Source organism: Agrilus planipennis, unplaced genomic scaffold (assembly GCF_000699045.2).
Source record: "Agrilus planipennis isolate EAB-ADULT unplaced genomic scaffold, Apla_2.0 scaffold63, whole genome shotgun sequence".
NCBI classification, from domain to species: domain Eukaryota; kingdom Metazoa; phylum Arthropoda; class Insecta; order Coleoptera; family Buprestidae; genus Agrilus; species Agrilus planipennis.
Genome location: NW_020439363.1, coordinates 64,011 through 87,513, shown reverse-complemented (window position 1 = coordinate 87,513; position 23,503 = coordinate 64,011). Strand labels below are relative to the sequence as shown.

The 23,503-nt window shown below is 33.2% G+C and overlaps 1 protein-coding gene across 5 annotated transcripts in view; it reads left to right on the top strand.

The window, feature by feature from the left end:
* LOC108743015 (RNA binding protein fox-1 homolog 3) overlaps nucleotides 1-23,503 on the top strand; it is a 94,988-nt gene that overhangs the window by 43,496 nt on the left and 27,989 nt on the right. The window lies entirely within an intron of this gene.

The following is a 23,503-nucleotide window of genomic DNA, read 5'->3' as shown; positions in this document are numbered from 1 at the left end:
AAATATTACAAATTGGTGCAATAATTTTGAAACACAAGATCGCTAATGTTAAATATATTATTTAGTTGAAATACTAGTAAAAACAGACCTATTTCTTCTGTAAACACCAAATTGTTATTGTAACATCATCATCATTATCATAGTTCCAGATTAGAGCACTCAATTATCTTTTAATTAGTCTTTGATATTGTATGGAAACTATTTTAAAGCAGGCATGACGTATGTAAAATAAATGTATCATACTTCCACGATTTGTTCAAGTAACGAAAGTAAATTCATCGTCATTTTTCATGCCAAGTTCATAAATTGAAGCTAGGATTCGCTTATTTGGAAAAGTAAAAATAAAAATAAGACAAACAAACATTTATTAATAACTTCAACTGAATTTTCAATCGCATTACCGTTTGATTTGGGTGCAAGTATTTTTGATGTCTAATTAGTTAAATTACATATATATGTACCTACTACTTGTTATTCATTAAAAGTCTAAAACCATGTCAAATTATTTACCAATCATATCAAATAGATGAGGTCACTTATTCTGTTTGGCAAAAAGACATTCGCATTGTGCCAACTATCTCTTGGCGGTAATCATTTATTGTAAATGAAAATAGAAATTGTTTCGATTGAATACCTCGTTACTTATGTTACATGCGTACATATGTACGACCCCACATACGTACATACATACCATAATACATACATACGTACATACATACGATGTGTAATAATTTTTGTTTGTAGATGTTGTTAATAAAATATATACGAGTACCTCCAAATTATTTTCGCAAAACTGACTGACAATTTTGAAAAAGTACATATTTTACGAGTTTATTCGAGAAATACCTACTTATACCATAAGTTAAAATTTTCAAATCTAACGATAAAAAATCCGTTCAGTTTATCTAATTTATTTTATTAATTAAAATTGACTAATAAATCAAAAATATTGGATCTTATCAGACTTATTAGCCATTTGAATTGAAACAAAATTTAAAGTACTACAGTTTTGTTTTGACATCATTTGAGGTAATCATAAATGAAAAAATGAGCTAGGTGCATACTTTTATCTTCTCAATTGTAAATGTCAGAAAGCATTTTCATTCCTGTATGATATATGCGGAAATTTCCATACACTAATATCCGGCGCCAGTATCCGGTACCCGTCCGGATGCTAAAAAAAATGCCGGATCTACCGGTTTAAGTATGGGAATATATCCTATTAGCACTATTTCCAATTCCTTTTACATTGAAAATTCAAAATATTTTAATCCAGTGTTGTTTCCAATGTTCAACTAATTCCATTACTGGTTACTAAGATCTCACCAGAAAAAAAGGTAATATTTTAATATAGAACCCTTCGACGTCACCTACCTACAACAAGAAACATAGCACTTCTTATTGTAAAACCTACAAATATGCATGCGTTCATATCTAACTTATTTTATTGACGGTTTTGATTTCAGTTTCTTTTTTTTTATAAAAACGACGTCAAACCGCATCGATTGCGTTTTTAACCCACTTTGTCGTCATTATCTGAAGTATTAATGCTATAAAAACTCGGTAGTGGATGGTAAATTGTGTGCATAATATGCAAGGTCAGCTTTGAAGTGTGTCGGAAATAGAAGCTGTTTGTTACGTGAAGTACGTACTTGTCCACCGCTGCAATGCAATCCATCCATGAACTTCTATCTAATTTCATGCTAATGTTCCCCATAACGACTTTATTGTAGTCAAAATGCAAACACACGTTTAAATGATGCATCCAGTACACAAATATCGTCGGTCAATATTTTTATGCATATCCCGTAATGCATATGACGTAGCAGTATTAGCCTCTAGCAAGGAGGAGTTAGCTTTAAATAAATAGTAAGCGGTATTGACAAAACAGTATTGTATGAAAATATATTAAAGTAAAATAAAAATACTGGTATGCAAGGGAGGAAAAAGTAGGGAAAGAGCAAATATAAAGATAGGACACGAAAGATTAGAAGAAGTGGCTGAGCTCAGGTATCTAGGAAGTCAGATAAGTCAGGACGAAAGGAAAAGTAGATAAATAAAGCAGAGAATGACGCAGGGTCGAGTCGCCTTTAGAAATTCGAAAAAGATTATTAGTTAGAAGCGTTCGAAATGTGTTGTTACTGGCGAATGATGAGGATACCGTTGATAGAGAAGGTTAGAATTGAAGAGGTATTAGAAAGAATAGGAAAACAGAGGATTCTATGGAAGTCCATAAGAAATAAGCGAGATAGGTTGGTAGGACACCTTCTCAGGCATGAAGGTCTAGTCAAAGACATATTAAAGGCAGAAACAGGAGTTAAGAGGAGTAAAAGTACACCTAGATTAGATTATTGTTCGCAAATAGTTAACGATGTGGAATGTTCTAGTTTTAGGGAAATGCAAAGATAAGCTCAGGATAGGAAGGAGTGGAGGTACGTGTCCAACCAGTCTTAGGACTGACGACCTTATGTTGATAATCCCATAATATACACGGTATCACGGAAACCATTTATACTTTACTAGCTTTTATCCGCGGCTTTCACTCGCACTGATGTCTTAAATATGTTCTTAAGTCTTGACCAGGATCATCGGGATAAAACTAAAGTTTGTTTAAAAAAAAAGTTTATTTAGTTTTATTGAGATAAAAAGAAATTTTTTCTATCACTCGGATACTTTGTAGCTTTAAAGGAGTTTTGAGACTAGAGATTCGTCGCGTACTTACCCGGTTTGGATTCGGTATCGGTGGATCAGGCACTTTTTAGAATCCGGCCGGGTATCGGATAACCAGGTACTCGACAAAATCATTATCCTGTCCATCTGTAGTTGAAACTCACCATTAGAGAGCAAATACTTACTCATCCTCCTACTTCACCAATATTTGATGAGAATTATGAGTAGAAACGTTCAAGTCGACATTATGAAAGGATTGACCATGATCAAGCACATAAACAGATTGTTTTCGAAAGGAAATATTTGCAAGTTGATCATAGCCTGACACATTTTCAGTTTAATCGTTTATCAGTACTACTTTATTGTTCCAAATTTCTCTCGATTTATCGTTGATATCTTCTTAAAATTTCATCGAGACAACATTCACTCCAAGCAAGTTTGCAATCTTCTTGGTTATAGTGAGTGTCAAATCTTCCAGATTACACAACATTCACACTTTCAAATGAATTTACAATTAGTTGAAAATTTGACAGAACAATATTCGTCCAAAAGGAACACCTCCTCCCGTCGAGTTAATTGGTATACACTCCAATAGTTGTCACTGTCCAGCTCCATTTGAGTACTGTATATATTTATTATTATCCATAGATCAATCTAGTTGTTAATTTTGGACAGCTTTTTAAACTAAAGTTTATTAGTATAACTTATGCCTAAAGTTTTTGTAAAACAAAACGAAATGATAAAATGATTACTATTATAGTCGTAAATCATTGGTGTGCCGTGTTTTAACAATAATTAAAAATGATAATAATCAATGTGTAGGTATACATTTATCGCTCAAAAGATACTAATCCGTCATGTACGTAGCTATCTACTTATTAGCCTAGTAAGTATTNTGCAGAATAACTATAATACTTGGTTCTAATTTGATCTTTGCGCATTTTTGTTTACTTAATATTTTATTCAATTATTCAAGAATGATATTGTTTTTGACTATTCTCCATTTCATCCCTTACTTTGAATATTATTAAATAAAGTTCAAGACAATTAATAGTTGGAAGGTCTTTATTTATGGAGAACCAACACTAAATCAATGTTTATTTTAATATTATGTACCAGTTACAAGCAACGAACTATTTGAAACGTTTTCTTACATAACTAAAGAACTTACCTTGAAAAAACTTCCCAAATAGAGGCAAGGGGTGTTGGTTCTTAAAAAATAGAAAACTTCAAACCCTTAATTGCCTTGAATTTTATTATATTATTATATTAACCAAACTAAGGGATAAAATGGAGAATATAATCTAGTGCAGTTTGAAAATTTCTTAGATTAGTCCACAATATCACGTGATTTAACAAAACCTCGATCAACTACCAATAAATTTTATTGTCGTTCCACGCGAGTGAAGAAAGACATGTTCAGCACTCGGAAGTTGTTATTAGATAACCTAATATTACCTATACATACGAGTACAAGTTTAATAATTTATTCACTAGTTCGTGATTCCGCGCTTTCTTTCTTAATTGTGTGTAGGTATGTATACATTTTATCGATGTTGAAATTGTCTGTCTATTCCACCACACAATGAGTCATGCACGTGAAATAATTGTGATAATAAGGTTGTTGAGCGTTATTGTGATTGGCTAGTGAGAAAATGTTTGTATACTTAATAAACAAATGGAATTCATTAAACCGCAATATACATGAATAGTGCCAAACTTTTTTTTGTGACTTATTACAATGTTCATCAGACGATTTTTAATTATTTAATAACTATATTTACTATAATCTCACATAACTCAAAAGCCTTAAATTCCATGATAATAATACAGTATCCCGCACCTAGGTAGGAAAAGTAATGTAATGGTCTTCTGGGTTTTCAGCAGAGAATTGGGAACTGTTTTCGTAGCACTGCTTTATTTATTATATTTACAATTATTTCTTAACATTAACTAGATGTCGAAATTTTAATAATAAAATACTTGATTAATGATTTAGTAATTTCTAGATTTAGAAATAAAATTGACGAATTAGTAAATTTAGAATATTGACTGGCTATCGATTTATCTGAACTGTACTTAACTGTCTTCATTGAACTTAACAATACAAAATCGAAAATGTTTCCGTTATTTGTTATTCTCAAGCGAATCGTAATTATCTACTTCAAACATTTAGAAAGTCTAAACACTATTGATTTTGTAAATTGTGATTTTATCCAAAGTTAATAGATAATGATAACTACAAAATGTGGTAAATAATTGTTTACCAATTTCTTTAATGATATCTGAGGATAATTTAATAAAATGTTGAAGTAATATTATGAATACAGAGTGTTACAAATTTATAATAGTTATGGGTAGGTACATGATTGTATTTGTTCGATATTTTGTTTTCACAATAAACACAGGTTAAGTTAAGTTTAATCAAAATATAAAAGACAAAAGCACACAAAAAGAAAAGATGTGTCGCAGACAAAACAAACTTGATGACTAACTAGATAAAACAAACTTAAGCCTACAAAAATTATCCCCCGATCTACCCCTTGGACATTAGATTTTAAACTTATCCTAACCGAAACATTCAAACAGTCCAATAACAACAAACCTTATAATTACTCTAAAGGGTCTGCACGTTCCCATGTATGTAATGTGATCCTTCCGGGATCACTTTAATAATTTACTGATCCAGTCTACCACTGTCATCTTCGAACTGTTCTTTAAAGAAAGGTGTACTGCGTCTCAATGACGCCAAACTCCGGGTACGACCACCCTCAAACAAGACACACGCAAACGAACTGACCCATAACTACATCTAAACTACAAAATTACGATCATCAATAATATACATATACACAAAAACTCAATAGTTTTTACCACCCCTTGAGTGGGAAATGAAATTTTCTTGGGAAAGTTGTTTAGAGGTCATATTCATCGAGAAAATCGTGAAAGCTCTTTTTTGGACAAAGTAAAATCGCATACAACGAGGGTTTGTTATTATGTGTTGGAAATCAACGATGAGTTTAGTTCTATAGAAATATGTATTCGTATTGTCGAGGTCACTTTAGGCCACATCTGGGTTTTATGGCCCTAAGGAGGCTGCAGAGACTTGTACATTTTAAAAGTTAGTTCCTAAGAAGCTCCCTTAGAGTTAATACGTTTTCTGTTGTTACTGACCAATAATGTACAATTGGAGTTCTACTATTTTTAATTACTATTACAATTAAACCACCGAACCATTGCCAATCTTAATATAACCAACAATATGTATTCTACATATATCCTGAAATTAAACTTCCTATTGCCATAAAAAATTTGCTTGAGAAGGTGTGATAATCCATTTAACTAAAAGAGCATTTGTTTACAATGTCGTTGAAATATAACAGGCATCCAAACATCAAATACAACATCCTAAGAAAATAAGCAAACACCGAATTCGGTAGGTAGGTGTGTACATTATAAAAACGACGCGAGCTGTGAGATATCTACATCCACGCCGCGTACTTCCTGAGTAACTAATCTGTTATTATTATTATGCTTCATGCATGTAGCAGTATACAAAAACCGCTTTTATAAAAATAAACTTGAACAAATACATATGTATTTCCTCTAAACTTCAAATAACCAATTAAGATTAAGTAGTTATTCCTTAATCAGGTCCGTGACCAGGATTTTATATATGAGGGGGGGGGGGAGTATTGGTTTACAATTTAATGTTTATTAACCCTTATCTACTGATAATGGAATGAAAGAATAATCGTGCTAGTGCTCCTTGTACAATGTTACCTGCGGGGGTTTTGAATCCTTATAGCACAGAAATGTTCGTCATAAAAACGTTAAAATAAAAGTTAAAATTGTAGAAAAACACCAAACATGTTTTTGGTCAGTCCTAAAATTAATTGGACACGCACCTCCATTCCTTCCTATCCTGAGCTAATATTTTCATTTCATGAAAACTAGAACATCCCACATCCTTATTTGCGAACAGTAATCTAATCTAGGTCTATCTCTACTCCTCTTAACTCCTGTTTCTGCCTCTAATATGTCTCTGACTAGACCTTCATACCTGAGAAGGTGTCCTACCAACCTATCTCGCCTATTCCTTATTTACATCCATAGAGTCCTCTGTTCTCCTATTCTTTCTAATACCTTTTCATTTCTAACCTTCTTTATCCACGGTATCCACATCATTCCAACCTTTTCTTTTCCACCGCGCCAACCGTCCATCGTACAGCGCCGCGCTCCAAAGATACACCGTTAACAATCTTTTTCGAATTTCTAAATTGACCTTTCGCGAGCATAGAAGTAACTTCTTTTTATTGAAGGCGACTCTACCCTGCACTATTCTCTGCTTTGTATCCCTATTNATGTATATACTTATCTGTTTTTGTCATCAAATTCAAGATCAGTTTCAGCAATTAAATGCGTCCACCGTTAATGGTTAATAATTATTTTAATATTACGTGTGCGTCATCAGTATAGATAGTATAAACAATCCGATGAATACTGACTGAAATTAGTTTTTGCAGGATTATAAGTAGTCATTATATTCGAAAATTGAATTTTTGGAGAAGCGTAAAAACTTGCGACGGTTAATTGGTAATTAAATTTCCTTTTAGGGAAAACTTTAATAACATCATCCCTCTCAGTTTTTACTTTGTTACCCTTAATTATGCAAAGGTATCATAAATGGCTCTAGCTCGTCCATTAGTGTAATACAAATTGACAACCTTTTAGCTCCAAGGCATGCATAATTCCTGCCTGTAGCTGAACTTCGTCCAACAACTCCATCCAAGTTTGGAGTTCGTATTATTCCAGGAATTCCGATTACTCGCGTACCATATACTACGTAATTCCGTGGCAAAATTCCGGTAATCAAAAGTGACAATGAAATTCTGCTATGGTTTGCATTCCTGCTATTTCTCAGTGGAACCCAACATACAAAAAAGTAGAACATTCGCCTTTGGGTGGTTAAAATTTGAATTTGAACAAATGTGGATTGAAACAATAATACCATAATTGCATACTATTATTTTCTTCTTTTCTCACTTGTAGTAGGTGAATACAAATAAGTTCATGCTAAATAACTCACAAATGTATTGTACCTAATATTAAACATGCTGTGTTTTCCGAAGTGGGGTATGTGATGGTTGTATTAGGAAATGTTCGTGCTGTTCCATATGTATCAAAAATTGCCAATTTTTGTAAATTAATCTATGTCAATATATATGAATTTCGTAATGCTTCAATTGTAATTCCATCATCATAGGGTCATCATAGAGTATTGGTCAGTACTGGACACGCATCTCTACTTCTCTTAACTCCTGTTTCTGCTTCTAATATATTTCTAACTAGCCCTTCATGCCTGAGAAGATTGTAGTTCCACATTTCTTTTATTTATTTTGCGCTGGGTATACAGTTTTGGATTTGCTGTTTAAAATTTTCGGTGTTTGATATACTTAGAAGCACGTATTAAGTTGATTGATTTATTTGGTGGTTTTTGATGTGATGTCAAGTCCTTTACGTATATACATACATACGTCTATTCCGTGTAGCAAAAATTAGGTGTATGCCCAGCACATTTTCAGGTTTGTATTTATTAGTGTTATTGTGATTATAGGATACTCAACCCTTACATTACAATCAACTTGTAAGTACATTAAGAAAAAAAAAAGGTGGAGACAGACAATAATTATCATATAAAAGCAGATTAGGTTTATGGTTTATTTAAATCATCAGACGTGATAGTAGTAGTAGTAGTCTGATACTATGTGTCCCATTCAATTTAGAGTTATAGTTGTAAGTATTTAGCAGTTTAGTCCTGTTTTCCTTTTTTGATGGGAAAATATAAAAAGAAAAGTGTCAGGAATTGTACTCTACTATAATATTAATGGTCTGTACTAGTAATTTTTTCTGGAATGCACGGAATTTATGTCAAGTGCATTGGAATTTTATAGTTCTATAGGAGAAGATACGTATTAAAAGATACACACGTTTTATTTAAAACTGTAGACAATGTTGGTGTAATTTATACATACATATCCACTTATGGTATTAAGTGCCTTTTGAGTCATAATGCAGACCTTGCCCTTGTTTCGTCAAGGAATTTAACGTCTGTTTTCTGTTCAGATGCTGTTACAGCAACAGCTTCGGTTTCAAACCTGTTACTTCTCATAAACACTCAGATGTTTTAGATTAAGTATATACGAAAGCACATGTGCACAATGCAGAACTGCTTCTGAATATAGCACATTTTCTGAAATCGTTTATTTCTATTGAGAGATTTATCTTAACATCAGTAGTATACATACGTACACGGAGAGAAAAACCTTAAAAAAATTACCATACTCGTCACTATACAGTGAGTGAAAGAAATATGTAATTTTTTGAAGTGAAACTTCTTTACGCACTGTAGGCTAAGTTCGTAACGAAATCATGCAACGGATGTCCCCCCTCTACTCGGCCACTTAGTCGAATTCGTAATGGGGATCGCTTGAGCCGTGAGCGCGCTTTAATGCAACGTTCGTTACAGGCAACTACGGCATGTACAGTGTAAAATTTAAATTCATAGTGTACAAATAATACCATTAAACCAATTCCTTAACCCCTATCCCGGTATGTTTGAAGAAATTTCACTTCAGTAGCGTGTTGTATAATTACACGTTGTATTTTTTTTTTTGTATAAACTTTACTGGAAAGTTTAGGAATTTCACTGTGCTACCATGTTAATTTTTCCACTGTCAGTCAAAGGCAAACATATTTTTAGACAGTATGATAAGTTTTCTTACGATGTTAGAGGGGATGTCTTCGAAACGAAATTACCTACATAGCTCGAATTGTCTCTCTAGAAAGCCATGAAGAATTTCAATGTTATCGTTAAAAAAATATGATCCTGATTGAGCAGAAAGAATATGTTTTTTGGTTTAAAAATGATTTTTATCTTCATTTACCTACTCGAATTTTGAAATCTTTTTGTTTTCATTAATTTTTTTTTGATTGCTTAACGTCAACTCCTTGGTATCTCTTTTAGGTAAGGCAAAGCGTTCACCGAACGTGGAAACCACACATTTTCTTTACGGCATGTTTTATTTTTTTATCGTCATGCTAAGGCACACTTTCAGCGAACTCGATAACAAATATTGTCCACCACCCCTCTATAAATGATTTATTTTGATTAAAAATATCGATAAGAATGATTTTCTATCATAATGAAAAATTTTAAGAATTGCCAAGTAAGATAAAGATGAACTGCGAACATCACATGTACGCAGACCCCCTTCTAGTGTCCGACCGAAACTGGTTTTTACAACCGAAACCGAAACTTCCTTATAAGGATCATGTTTTGAGAGAAAAATAAAGAAGACGTTATTATAATCAGTCAGTTTTATTTTTTTATCTTTAAATCACATAGCTCTGCAGTCTTTGACATTTTCACTTATTGATAATCAAATCAAAATCAACATAACAACCCCTCATTTTAGGAAATACTTTAATTGCGCTTTAAAAATACTTCTGAAAGGTTCCTAATTTTATGAAAGTCTGGAATATGGTNAGGATAGGAAGGAGTGGAGGTACGTGTCCAACCAGTCTTAGGACTGACGACCTTATGTTGATAATCCCATAATATACACGGTATCACGGAAACCATTTATACTTATACTACTAGCTTTTATCCGCAGCTTCACTCGCACTGATGTCTTAAATATGTTCTTAAGTTCTGACCAGGATCATCGGGATTAAACTAAAGTTTATTTTTCTATCCCTCGGATACTTTGTAGGTTTAAAGGAGTTTTGAGTCTAGAGATGCGTCGCGTACCCGGTTTGGATTCGGTACCCGGCGGATCAGGGACATTTTAGAATCCGGCCCGGTATCGGATAACCAGGTACTCGGCAAAATCATTATCCTTTCCATCTGTAGTTGAGACTCACCAAAAGAGAGCAAGTACTCACTCATCCTCCTACTTCATCAATATTTGATGAGAATTATGAGTAGAAACCATGATCAAGCACATAAACAGATTTTTTTCGGAAGGAAATATTTGCAAGTTGATCATAGCCTGACACATTTTCAGTTTAATCGTTTATCAGTACTGCTTTATTGTTCCAAATTTCCCTCGATTTATCGTTGATATCTTCTTAAAATTTCATCGAGACAACATTCACTCCAAGCAAGTTTGCAATCTTCTTGGTTATAGTGAGTGTCAAATCTTCCAGATTACACAACATTCACACTTTCAAATGAATTTACAATTAGTTGAAAATTTGACAGAACAATATTCGTCCAAAAGGAACACCTCCTCCCGTCGAGTTAATTGGTATACACTCCAATAGTTGTCACTGTCCAGCTCCATTTAAGTACTGTATATATTTATTATTATCTATAGATCAATCTAGTTGTTAATTTTGGACAGCTTTTTAAACTAAAGTTTATTAGTATAACTTATGCCTAAAGTTTTTGTAAAACAAAACGAAATGATAAAATGATTACTATTATAGTCGTAAATCATTGGTGTGCCGTGTTTTAACAATAATTAAAAATGATAATAATCAATGTGTAGGTATACATTTATCGCTCAAAAGATACTAATCCGTCATGTACGTAGCTATCTACTTATTAGCCTAGTAAGTATTTACAAGCTGCTCTATTTATTTGTCGATGTGCCTAAATTTATTTATTAAATATATTTTATTGCTATTACGGGGAGACTCTACCGATCCAACTTTATATTTAGCCATCTTGGCCGTTCTGGTCGAGATCGTGATCGATTGACCAATAACTATTCGTTGGCTTGTTAACTGGTGTTGATGCAGTTGCTATTGCAATGCAAGAATGATGAGAGTCGCCGTACAATCCAGACACGACGACTATGACGACGACAAAATACCACGAGCGTGTCTAATTTTGCCAATCGATATTCACGTCCAATTATAGGTAATAAGATACCGTAATTGACATGGCAGAAAATCATGTTCAACTGCACTTAAACTACATTTCTGCTTTTTCTCCTTTTATCTATTATTAAACTAAATTCGCCTTTAAAAAATGCAATTGCCAACCTAATTTCCTGAATGCATATCACCGTTAATTGAAGTAATTCTCGTCAAATTACCTCAGAAAGTCATTCATAAAGCAGGTACATCTGTATAGAACGCCCTGTATAATTAATTATATTGTTTTATTTTCGGTACAAAAACTGTAGGTATGCCGTTATACAGGGTGTCCCAGATAATATAGACCAAAGCAAATGAATCTTATCTAAATAAAACAGTAAAACCCAAAATTCCACGCTAAAACGCGTCTCGATATCCAAAGTGTGCAAATATCAATTTTAAGAAATTAATATGTTGTTGCTCTATCTGATTTCATTATTTTCCATACCATCTAAAACATGACTCATTGTTAATTTTCCCAACCACATCTTACTTTTTCTTTCTTCCTCATTCTACCAGTATTTATTCTCATTGCGTTCGATTTTCATTAAAAACTATGCTGTAGGGTCGAATATCTTTATTTCAACTCAAGTACGCCGGTCCTACATCCCCCTGTCAATTCACCTCAAGTCTTTCTCTTACACATTTTCTTTGTCATATTAACTATATTTATTCCCACATTTTTCTATTCCCCCATTTTTGTTTTATTTTTCTCTACATACTCCAAAGCTTTTACACTCCTTTTATTCATACCTCTCTTATGCCTGTTTCTTACAAACTCTCTAAGCTTTATACTTGCTTGCTTNTACCCCTACCTCACCGTATTTTCCAAAAAAAAATATACCTCTCTTTCATGACTATATATATTAATAATATACCCTCAACTCGCCACTACTGTATAGTACTACAATTGCTATTGTTTTCATGAAGAAATTTGAGGTTTTGTAAGCTTTCTTTTTTTGAACTAAATAGTTACCTAAAATCGTAAATTAATTTTATGTTTGGTAGCAGTAAAGTTAGGAAACGTTTCCGTATTCAGAGTAAACGGTTTATAACTCGCTTCCGTTTTTGGACTGCTAACATTAAAAGGAAGTCTGTCAGTATACCTAACTGATCGTGAGCGCACTTATTAAATGAAGCAACTGCGTAATATAAATTAACGAGTTTACTTCCACCGAATTGCTTCTCACAAATTCTGTGGGGCTTCTGTTTTAACAAACATCTGCCACTAAACAGTGCTGCCAGGACTTTAATAACGAATGTACAGATAGCATACGCATGTAAAAGCAGTATTCGCTCATAAATTATTCCTCGGTTTAATTCATAATTAATAATTAATCATGGCCATCGTGGTAGATGGATACAACTTATTATGTATTATGAATTCCAATTGATCAAATATGAAATGTACGATACATCATGGCTATACCATTATGTACAGTGTACATACTGTAATAAATATTAAACAATTTGAATGAAAATTTTATACACATTACGATGACTGATCGTCAACTTGACGCGTACAATATTCTTTAGCGTCGCACTAAGAATAATTTGGTAATATGCAGATATCTATTTTTTTGAGTTTTATGAAAATTATTTGACATAATTTCTACTACTAAGTAATTGAAGTAATGAAGTATTTTCATATATTTCTTTTTAACACCTTTTTCAAAATATTAGACCTTGTATACTTGCCTGACTCTTATTTTTTATTAAATTTTAAAACACTAATTTTTCTTTTTGTAATCTGTTTGTTACACAAACTAAAATCTAAATGAATGCGGTATTTCAACCCTCATTATTTTCTACAGCAAAGTAACAAGTCACATATTGTTGCCTACCTCACCCTCAATGAGGGTCTTTTAATGATTCAAAGATATTCATCTTTGAATCCGAGCCCCCACCAGTTTCTCCCTTGTCGATGTCAGTAATGCATTTTTTTTTTAATAATTCTTCGGTAGGTACTTGTTATATATATACGTACTGTGCATAATTAGAATAAATACGTTTATCAAACAATTCTGATTTTGTTATTGCTCGCTTCTTATATAGGTATATTTAGAGTTATAGTTGTAAGTATTTAGCAGTTTAGTCCTGTTTTCCTTTTTTGATGGGAAAATATAAAAAGAAAAGTGTCAGGAATTGTACTCTACTATAATATTAATGGTCTGTACTAGTAATTTTTTCTGGAATGCACGGAATTTATGTCAAGTGCATTGGAATTTTATAGTTCTATAGGAGAAGATACGTATTAAAAGATACACACGTTTTATTTAAAACTGTAGACAATGTTGGTGTAATTTATACATACATATCCACTTATGGTATTAAGTGCCTTTTGAGTCATAATGCAGACCTTGCCCTTGTTTCGTCAAGGAATTTAACGTCTGTTTTCTGTTCAGATGCTGTTACAGCAACAGCTTCGGTTTCAAACCTGTTACTTCTCATAAACACTCAGATGTTTTAGATTAAGTATATACGAAAGCACATGTGCACAATGCAGAACTGCTTCTGAATATAGCACATTTTCTGAAATCGTTTATTTCTATTGAGAGATTTATCTTAACATCAGTAGTATACATACGTACACGGAGAGAAAAACCTTAAAAAAATTACCATACTCGTCACTATACAGTGAGTGAAAGAAATATGTAATTTTTTGAAGTGAAACTTCTTTACGCACTGTAGGCTAAGTTCGTAACGAAATCATGCAACGGATGTCCCCCCTCTACTCGGCCACTTAGTCGAATTCGTAATGGGGATCGCTTGAGCCGTGAGCGCGCTTTAATGCAACGTTCGTTACAGGCAACTACGGCATGTACAGTGTAAAATTTAAATTCATAGTGTACAAATAATACCATTAAACCAATTCCTTAACCCCTATCCCCATATGTTTGAAGAAATTTCACTTCAGTAGCGTGTTGTATAATTACACGTTGTATTTTTTTTTTGTATAAACTTTACTGGAAAGTTTAGGAATTTCACTGTGCTACCATGTTAATTTTTCCACTGTCAGTCAAAGGCAAACATATTTTTAGACAGTATGATAAGTTTTCTTACGATGTTAGAGGGGATGTCTTCGAAACGAAATTACCTACATAGCTCGAATTGTCTCTCTAGAAAGCCATGAAGAATTTCAATGTTATCGTTAAAAAAATATGATCCTGATTGAGCAGAAAGAATATGTTTTTTGGTTTAAAAATGATTTTTATCTTCATTTACCTACTCGAATTTTGAAATCTTTTTGTTTTCATTAATTTTTTTTTGATTGCTTAACGTCAACTCCTTGGTATCTCTTTTAGGTAAGGCAAAGCGTTCACCGNCTGCTTTATTTATTATATTTACAATTATTTCTTAACATTAACTAGATGTCGAAATTTTAATAATAAAATACTTGATTAATGATTTAGTAATTTCTAGATTTAGGTATACATCTAGCTGAAACTGCAGCTTTTAGTAAGATGTACTACTGGTATTTTTTTTATTTAAAAATATAGGTTTGTGAGAAAATCACTGAACAGTAAAAACAAGTTCTCTAATAAAATGTTTACTAATCGGCGGAAAATCAACCTACAGCAAATGTTCAAACGTTAAAATCGCTTTGTATTCGCAAATACAGTAGATTCCGCTTATAATGACATCGAAAGGAAATGACAAACACATAATACTAAGCGAGCGTCATACAAAGCATAGTCTTGGAAAATTATTAGTTTAATAGACAGAAAAACTACAAGTTGTATATATTTATTAACAGAAAAAGAAAAAGAACGATGAATTGTAATATCAATATACACAAGAAGGGTCAGAAAAATGAGCGAAAATGTTATTAATCATTTGGGTCACTATAGCCGGATATAATTTCTTGAAAATCAGTCGGTCAGTCGAAACACTCCTATAGAGAATTTAATATGAAAACCAAACTTAACACTACAATTACTTCATATTAAGCGGTTGGTCAATATAGGCGAAGTCATAATAAACGAACTGCACGGTACTTCTACAGACTCATTACAAAACGAAAGTACGAAAAAGTCCCTTCAACCATGCTTCCGAAAAACCGGATATGCTTCCCGGTCGAAGAATCGCCTACGTTGTAAAGGGAACTCCACGCGAACACTTTTTCTTCCGTTCGTAAAGCTCGTCTGGCCGACAGTAGCCTCGACTTCTCGCACAATGTCACCAGTCCCTGCTGCCCGCTACATTTTTTATAATGGAGATACATATTTAATTTTATAACTAGTTTAGCACGTATTTGTTGTTATTAAAAAACTGAACAAGAGGACACATTTTCAATTAACTTACACTATTTAGAAGCGAATCCAAAAAATTTAAAAAATTTCATTGAAACTTCCGTATTGTCAAAAAAATGTGGTTATTGAATGCAGTCATAAGGAAAATCCTGATAGGCATGCCTTATTATTGACTTTCAAGCCACTAATTGTTTGATAAGGGTAAGAAAACATATAAATAGTAAAAACAAACGTTCTGGTAAATTTTCAAGTAAATTTCGTTCTTCCCCATAAAATATGGATGGTGGAATTTTATACTTGCTTGCTTTCCTTGGCTCCTCCACTATTTCTCCACATTTCGTTCCTTTTCTTAAAATACAATCAGTAGTGCTTCTTTCCAACTTTAAAATCACTAATTTTTTTTGTAAATATTCCCCAATTGTTTGTACCTCTTCCAAATTCATTAAAATAACACTTATTTCTACAGTACTCAATAAGTTCATAGTTCTTTGTTGATTATTTCTGTATAGTCTCTGTCTGATTCCCCATATTCTTCCTGGTATCATTATTGCCTTTTGTATTTAATTATATTTACTTATATGTGTATCATCTTTGTCATGAACAAAGACAGTGTTGCTTTCTTTCCAACATATATCCCAGGCTCTTTCTATTTTTTTACCCTTCTATTTTTACTTCTCTTAAATCCTTCATTTTTCAGCCCCTTGTCTCTCCAAATTTCATCACTTTTGTTGTTTATTTAATTTCAGTAATCTTGACATTCCTTCAAAAACATCAAAACAGCTCGCTAGCAAAACAATGTAATTTTGACCCTACCTTTTTCCTTCCAGTAATTCTTCCAGCCTCCTTCACCCTTTCCATTGTTCCCTCCAAGTCACTTACATGAGTATATATTAAACATTTGCTCACTTATTTTACATTCTTTCCTTGCTGCATTATTCATCCAGTGTTTTTTAATTCCTTTTTATTTATCCTTAACTTATGCCCATTACTACATTACTTTCTCTATAAGTTCCTCATACATCTGTTTTGCTTTTTTTCAACATTCAATTTGTAGTTTTGTTTTCAACGGCAACACAGAATGGGATGCAGGGTGACTAGCGACTGGAAAATCGGGAAGAAGCCGGAAAATTTGTCAAGCGTACAAAAGTGTTTCAAATTCAAAATTATCGTTTTTATTTTGTCCCTGCAGTAATAAGGACTTTAAAAAATTGAATATGTTTATTCCTAAGATTTACGTTTTTTTTTTTTTTTCGACTTGGCTCTGGTAGGTACATTTTATAGACAAAAGTTCATGTATTAACTTTTTAACGTTTTTTCGAGAATAAATAATAATTAAACTATTTTTAGCTCACCCTGTACAGTGATCCTCTTCGCATTATGTGCATAATATCTATTAAAAAAATTAATTTCTTTCAGTACGTACCTACTGTACATAGGTCGTTAATTATTGGCCACATTTTATTGTAACTAATGACTTCATTATATCACCTAGATTCTCTGCTATCGCTAGAATGAATCTGCTATATTTTTTATTCCATTAAAAACGCGTTTATTTTAACGAGTTCCTTGAGAAACTCTTTGTATTATCCCTTTCTCCGTCCTTCATTCTTTGAAAAAAAAACTGCGGAGCTAATCATTATTTCATTTCTTTCGCACTTAATTATTATCCCTTACTAAAGAAACAAAGCAAATTCTACTTAATTACATAAAATTACTGAGTGGTGACTGGATATAAATGTAGGTAAAAGAAACAATGGTAATATTAATTATCATTGTTTGTAAATTTTACAGCTCCTAGATTTAAAAGGAACAAGTAAAGCAATTATACTATGAATCCTAGGGAACATTATTAGGGATCGTATATATTACGTCAACTGTTTTTACAACCTTTAAAACCCTTGCCCCCTTTACCACGTTCGTGGTCTTTCTCCTGACACGTCCCCCCGAAATTGATTATTATTTAAAGCCAACATTCTTTTTGATATGCCTGAATAACATTAATAAGAATTTGAACACCGTCTTGGCAAAGATATTTATTTGAAAAGTTATAAAAAGTTCAACATCTATTTTATTTTGTTCAAAAAGAATTAATATAAAGTGTTAATCAAAAAATAGTCGTCTAGCACTTTATAGCTGTATTCATGTTCATCATTCGAGTACGATATGAACATTGTAAAATCTTGTATAGATTATGATACAACTAAAAAAGCGGAATTTTTGTAAGTAATAATCCTTAGCAACCCTAATTGTGGCTCTTATTCCATGACGTTTACTTCAAACGATGAACGAATTGTTAAATATAAATAAATAAATTTCAGACGATACTTTCTGAAATTCAATTCTTCGAATATCTAATTCACAATATCGGTAAAGTTCACATTGATATATCGACATTTCTGCTTTAAAAATATCGATGTGTTACACCCCCAGAGAATATCGCCAAGCCTAGAGAAATTGCTCCCATTTGTTGAAAAATAGCCTGAAAACTTTGTATAGAATTTCCACGTAGAATGAAATTCTTTGATCCTTTAACGATATATTGGTCCATATGTGCCCATCAAAGCACATTCATTTCCTATCAGGAAATCATTCTGGATCATACGGAATTGCACACATCTAAAGTGCGATATGCGATCGATAAATAATTACTTCTCAACCACTCATCAAAAATTTCCGTCAATTGATTGGATTTATAGGCAGCAGACGTCGCGTCGTGTTGTATTTATGGGTAGGTGAACCCACCGATCTGCCCATTTGGGAAGTAAAAAATAAATTCTGGCTTCACAGCGAGCCAACTTCAATCAAAACGCTTCGTTCCGTGCAGGAAGTCGTTAATGACGTGTTAACATGCTGAAAAAAAGACAACCGCGACAATTATTGCTCCAGAGCAACGATAGAAAGCCACGTGACGACGCGACACGAGCATGATATGCCCAGTGCCCACGCATCTGAATTTTGATTCGTTTTTAGTCGATGCCATTAAGTCTGGCGTTTTTTATTTATGTTATTTTTGTTTTGCTTGATCATTTTGACAGAGGTATAGTTGCAAAAAGTAGGTGGAAATCGGGGAAACTTGTTTGAATTGAACTTTGTATTGGATTGGATTCATGCATTAAATATAAAGAAGAAAAGGTTAGCAAATAAAGGATTCTTCAGTAAAGAACTGATAAAACTGACACGACTGAAGGAATATCAGATTGAGTTTAATTTACATCAAAAAACTGTAACAACCGGCAAGTCAGGGAATTTAAACAGCTGATGTGCAGTATGTGATCGGTATTCCGGAATATTTGAAAGGTAACATCTGGAGGCACTGTGGAGTAGTATTGCAACGGACCTCTGCTACCGCTTCTGCAATTACGGAAGTTCCGCATACATACACCTCGTTCCGCATTTATATAACGAAAGCTTATCAGAAATTAAAATATTCTTATTTCTTATCTTTTTAAAAATTTGTAAAAATTTGTTACTTTTATCTGTTATCTGAACTTGATCATTTTCAAAACACAATTTAAATGAAATTGCACTTGCAAAATTGAATGTTGTGCAGGTTCCTGCGCCAGCTTTTAACCAACCCTTCTGTAACATTGTGAACATATTATTATCAACCGTTTATATTTATGAAGTGTTCGTATCAATGCAGCGTTATAGCCGGCAATTGTTTTTAATAATAATATTGTTGCTATGCAAATAAGTTTGTAGGATTTTAGCGCCTAAATCTATATCTAAAGCAAAACAACGTAGGAGATAAAAAAAGTGTACACAAAAAAGTAGACCAGTTAACAAGCGGACAGTGATTAAGAACAGTTCCCGCGTTATCTTATCCACGAAACACACATACCTATTTGTGACCTTGGCAACGTCTGATACATAGACAAGTCAATTGTACGTAATGATTGGTAATAATCTGCACTGACAAACTTCCACAGTTCTGTCAACTATGTTTAGAAAAAGACAACATGAAAAATGCGAGGATGAAAAAAAAACATGAACGAAGTGACACATCAAATTAGTGAATATCTGCGTGGTGCGTTTGATAGTGTTTGGTGATGATGGTTAATTTTGTATTTTAACCATCAAATATTGCCTGGAACGTGGAACTGTTTACAAGATCCTTCTTGTCTCCAAATGTAAGTCATGGTATAAACCTCTAGGCAATTTGCCGCTTAATCCAAATAAGACTTCGAAATTTAAACCTTTTTGGCTGTAGTGAATGAAATCCACAGAATGAGGGAAATGGGTATTAAAATAAGGAAATAGATAGCAAATAAACATTATTCTTAAGTTGACGTTATCTAACATACCGTATATTATTTAAATGCGTTTTAAACAACTCCAGGTGTAATAAATCAAGGGCAGCTGAGAGCCTACTTTACACGTGGATACTACGACACAAACAGACACGTCAAATATTACCTTTAATCCTGAACATTCAAACACAATACGATTGTATTCTGTCTAACGTAGGTATTATGTATCTTGACCTAAAGCTTCGATGATGTCGTCGGTGTTATGCATCCGCGTGTGTGCTTCAGGTGTGCCTACTTCTATCCATCTGTTTACACCTCGATTACCGAAGGAGACCTGGGTGAACAAATTTGAATAATGATAATGAAATAACATTCCTATCAAATCTTACACATTACCGAAAACACAAGTATACATACGTATAGTACGAGCAGATTAAACTGACTTGCAACTTGTAATACAGAAAATACAATGTAAGGTACGTCACCTTTACTAATACATACAATCAAATGGGTAGAACGTAAGTCGTAACTATCTTTGTATGCTGCGTAACAAACATACGTTGAATAATATGAGCAATTGGTCCACACACAATCTCTCGTTAATGTTAATGACTAAATAGCCGCTTGAAAATAATAGTAATAGCATTTATTTGGCGACTAGGCCATTCCGAAAACCTTTACATTCATTACTCTGTTACTGGGTTGTTCGATTTCAATGATTATTTTTTATTGAGTAGGAAATACATGGTGGCAATTAAATTTGCAAGAAAAATTCCGTCCCTAAAGGTAAAAAAATAGGGTATCAATTACCCTGACGTGTGTGGCCGATTAGTTTAGGAGCCCAGTTATTAATACTAAAAGTTTGACGAGTACCCAGCAAAATCACTACGGTTAAAGATTCATGTCTTCATACTGGCAGGTTTTCCACTAAATACTACCCTCATCAATGTCCGAAACCACACTAAGTCCCGTTCAAAAAGTAGTTTAAACACTAAATCATAGAAATTTTAATTCTTGTTTAGAGGATTTTTACTCGAGGGTTTAATCGAAACTTATAATGTTCACAAATACTAAAAGTCTAGAAGGTGACAAAATCATACTAATAATTTATCGTTAATCAAATCCTGATATACCAACAAGCGCAAGAAATTATAACACTTCGCCCATACTAAATGTATTCTTGTTAACAAGAAAAAATAAACCGAAAACCAGTATATCGAAATAACAAATACTTTAGTATAGTAATCAATAAATACTGCAAATTAGGACAAACCTAACCTATCCCATTACAATGTTAATTACCAATTTTCATTACGTAGGTTATTAAATTATTATTCCTAGTGGAATTACCGACACTGTCTTTATCTGGTACTCCACATCCAAACCGAGTACCCAGCCTGTCTCTACTAACAATAAAAGTGTTTATTTTAATCTTATTTTTTTGGTTATCACTTTCTTTTTCTTCGGTTTTTGATTAAAACGTTTTTATAACTCTAATGACTTTACTCTTGCTACTTCCAAATTAGACCTCGTGGTACTTCTTAAGATTCACATCCATTTAACGTTATCATGTTACAGTTTGATGAACAAAGCGATCATCTCAGTGTACAAGGATGTTAATTTATTATTTTTAAAATAGGTCAAACAAGAGAACAGTTTTTACTTGTGATATGAGGCCATGATAGTGTACAATAGCGTTGCAATACTTGGCATTGCCCCGTGTTTCTTTCCCCTATCGCACTGAATTATATTGGCGACGGTAGCGCCCGCTTTATTAGCAAAAGGCTACAGGATCTCCCTCATAAAGTATATATCTTCCTGACTGTTGTTACACGTAAATAAATTGCACTATCTTCTAACTACTTGGCAACCAAACAAAAATCTGTCTTTATACTCGTGTAAGACTTGCAATTTATAAACGGAGATCGTTCGAAAGCTACATACAGTCATACTTGCATGCACATAAACGTGCTGGTGTGGCGAAAACTATACAACTTTTATCAAACTTTTTACTTTAGCGAAAAGTTTCACGTAATATTGCAGACAAATAAATTCCAATGTTAGTCTGACCTCAACCTCGATTCATTATTTGGTCGTGATGCTATAGGTGTATTGTTTATTGTGGAATATATTTATGAGATATCTAGCCATAAGTAACATTTAATTTGTGTTTAATAAGAATGGGGAATATTCAACTATTATGATAATTTGATTGTCGGCCTAATTCCGGACTTCATATGAAATGGAGACGTACCTTCTCTATTGTAATAACTTTTGATTAAATGTTGCTGTTTTCTACTGCCCATGGCGCTTAAATTTGAGGGACGATTAAACCTCAATGATCTCTTTTTTCTTGGATGGAGAAGATTAAAAATGAAGAAGTACTAGAAAGAATAGGAGAACAGAGGACTGTATGGAAGGCAAGAAATAGGCGAGATAGGTTGGTGGGAGATCTTCTTAGGCATGAAGGTCTGGTCTAGTGAGATATATTAGGGGCAGAAACAGAAGTTAAGAGAAGTAGAGGTAGACCTATAGTAGATTACTGTTCGCAAATAGTTAAGGATATGGGATGTTCTAGTTTTAGGGAAATGCGAAGATTAGCTTAGGATAGGAAGGAGTGGAGGTGCGTGTCAAATCAGTCTTAGGAAACAAGCAACTTTTAGGGAGGAGGCTCTTCATATTTTATTGTTACACCTGGACCTCGCTTCACTTTCACTTTCTTTTTAATTTTTTCACTTAGAATTAGAGATATGCACCCGATAGTGCTTTTGCTCAGTACCTTATAACCGGTTCTTCGTTCGGACGGGCTTTTCACTAAATACCACCCTCACCATCGTCCCAAACCACAATTAAGTCGTTTATACATTAAACCAAAGTTGTTGGTTGCCGAATTTTTAACAGTTGAAATACTAAGTCTGCAAGGTGACAAAAATACTAATAAGTTATTGTTAATCAAAACCTGATATACCAACAAGCGGTCTTTTGTTTTCGAGAAAAAATACGTACATAAACTATATATTATCGAAATAGCAAATACTTTAGTATAGTAATCAATAAACAATACCAATTAGGACAAACTACCTTTACCAATACAATCTTAATTACCAATTTTCATTAGATAAGTTTTTGTTATACTTATTAAATTATTATTGTTGGTGTTGGTAGTTTCTTTTTCCTGTGGTAGAATTATCCAGCGTCATTATCTGGTACTCGACCGGATCCTAAAAAAAAGTGCTGTATCAGCCGTGGATCAGATCCAAACCGGGTACCCGGCCCATCCTTACTTAGAACCGGAACTACATGAAGTAGCTAATAATCCCTAGAATGAGCCCTAATCTAAAGCAGTGTAATTTAGTTCCAGCCTGTTGTCCATTCAGCTTCTTAACGCAAAATCATTCATTA